Raw genomic sequence first — 2,546 nt, 5'->3', positions numbered from 1 at the left:
CACTGCCTAGAGTCTGTTTCAGGTAGCCTCTCAAAGCATCAGGAGTGCAACAGCAATACATGGTGCTCCAAAATGTCTGCACAGAAAACAGAGTGGAGAGCAAAGAGCCATTAAAAAAAACAAAAGATTTGTCACTGCTTGCATCCAAACTTGATGAAACTTAAAAAAAATATCTACTAATATTTGACTGAAGACTGAGATATTCAAACAAGGACTAAGTAAATGTTCTGAACCAGATAAATACCTCTATGACCAATACTATGAAAGCAGCTGATCTTATGAAGCATCAAAGAAAGGTATGAATATATCTTTAGGACTGTTATACCCCTTGCCATCCTCCCACAGAAAGACCCTATTAAGTCAAGCTAAATTGTACCAACTGCCTTAAAGTGGTGCCTGTCTGTTCTAATTTTTTTGATACAGCAAGTTGAAGTTCAGTGTGATAGTGGTAGTACTGACCTATTAAGGCTGAAACTGATAGGAAAATGCAGTTGTCACCTACAGCTTTGTTATTGTGGTGCAACAGAAATGTTCTTTTCTTGAGCCATTCTTGCTTGAAAGAAAGGAAGCTAGCCCCTCCTTTCACTGTCCAATTAGATAATATTGGTGCATTTTGCTATAAGGATGCGTTTTAAATGGGGTCCTTTTTAAAATGCATTTGGCAGCCTGAAGACACTACCAGAAAAAAATTGGTTATGCTTAGTGCTGTATTTGAGCAGCACCTTTTCAATTGCTTTGAAAGCAGAGTCACTCCACAGTTTTAGCATTTTATCACAACTCAGTACAACTTTGCAGTCATTTTGCTGAAACTGCCTCAGTTGCTTTTCCCTTCTTAATTTTTTTTTTGGTGTGAATTTCGTGTCATGAAAGATGCCAAATTAACAGCCCTGGATATTTCCCCCCAACTTTTTGTTTTTTCCCAGTGGACATTCTAAGAAGCAGCAGTGAGAATTTAGTGTTTTCTGCCCCAGTAATGCGACATTTAGTCATCCAGCCAATGGAAGGAGAAGGTAGTTCAGACTTGTGCAGGCTGGGTGTTTGCTTGTCCTGCTCTTGCTGCTTCAGAAGGAGCACTGCAGTGCTGTGTCGCATTCGTGACAAGTCATTGGCTTTTGCTCACGTAAGTTTTCCAGGTGTGTCACTTGCTATAGGAAAGTGTTTTGCAAAGTTTGATTAAAACTGCTGTTGATAGCTATGTAGGAATGAGTTAAAAAAAAGCAGCTGAACATGATCTTGAAGAAGACAATGGGCTACCTGTCTTAATTTAAGTGTTTACTTAAGCATTCTATTAAACTCACATTCTCAATGTGCTTCTCAATTCTCAATGTATTTATTTTACTGAAAGCTCTCTGCTAATATTCTCTTTTGCTTAATATTGAAGGTTGTTGATCAAGTTCTCCTATAACACTTTCTAAATCCAGGTAAATCCAGGCTTCTGTTTTATGGATCAAAACATGCAGATATCTGAGGGTACAGGGTATTTCCATGTGTGTTTGAGTGACTTAGGATCTAGCAGCTCGACTGATAGGAACATGTTCAAGTGCAGGCAGGACTGGGTTCAAAGAGGTGTATTTTTGCAACCATGATATACAGGTGTCAAGCTTTGCTTCCTTCATCCACTTAGAATTCAGTTGTGTAAACTTTACACCTGAGTACTTGGACCATGAACAATTTATTTGAAGATGTCAGTCAAACAGTCAGCAGTACAAATACTTCCAAATGCACCTGCAATTGATTTTGCAGATACAGAAGATAAGCTGGCTTTCAGTGCAGATGAAAGGACCCAATTTTTTTCCTTAATTAAAACTTCAGGGATTTTGTTTTTTCAAGTTTTTGGTTTTTGGTTTTTTTTTTTTACATATGCATAGCACAGGAATAGGGGCAACAGAAGATTTTGAAAACTGCAGTTTTAGTGAAACATCCAGGCAGGAATTATGACATAACAGTATCAGTAGATTCACAACAGGTTTTCCTCAAGACTTAAGAATTAGATTCCCAATCTAGTGATACAATTTTGCTTGACCCAGCAAGAACCAGGTGAGGCTTACTGAGAATTTTTTTGGCACAGAAGTGTTAGCAAAAGCAGCAGTAATTCCTCTGCCAGCTGTCTTGTGAGCCAGGGAAACCATGGTTCAAGACTAGGGGTGAGGGGGCAAGGCAAAGCAGAGGTCAGAGTTCAGCTATTTAGTCCTTCAGTTTGTAAGCTGTTGCATCAGGAGAATATTCATTTTTCTCAGGCCATCAGCATATCAGCATTGAATCTTGGTGCACTGAAGCACCCAGGAATGTGCCTTCCTTCACTAGGAAAACAGAATGGTGCAAACCTAAAGAATATACCAGATCTGCATTAAAGCAGAAAAAAGTAATTTGTTCAGTATATTCAGGGGAGGTTTTGTGTAGCTGTATGAAAGCTGAGGTCTCTGGTCTAGGCTGCTGGTAGTCCTACAGCTTTGAGTGTGTGCGCACGTGCTAGAAAATGTGGCAGGTACATGTTATGCTGTCCAAAACCCTGGTAATGAATTTGGATAAAACATTCTTATCTTCAA

Source organism: Cyanistes caeruleus, chromosome 1, assembly GCF_971803275.1.
Source record: "Cyanistes caeruleus chromosome 1, bCyaCae1.hap1.1, whole genome shotgun sequence".
In the NCBI taxonomy this organism is placed as follows: domain Eukaryota; kingdom Metazoa; phylum Chordata; class Aves; order Passeriformes; family Paridae; genus Cyanistes; species Cyanistes caeruleus.
The sequence above is the reverse complement of the archived record's forward strand: the minus strand, read 5'-3'. Positions refer to the sequence as shown.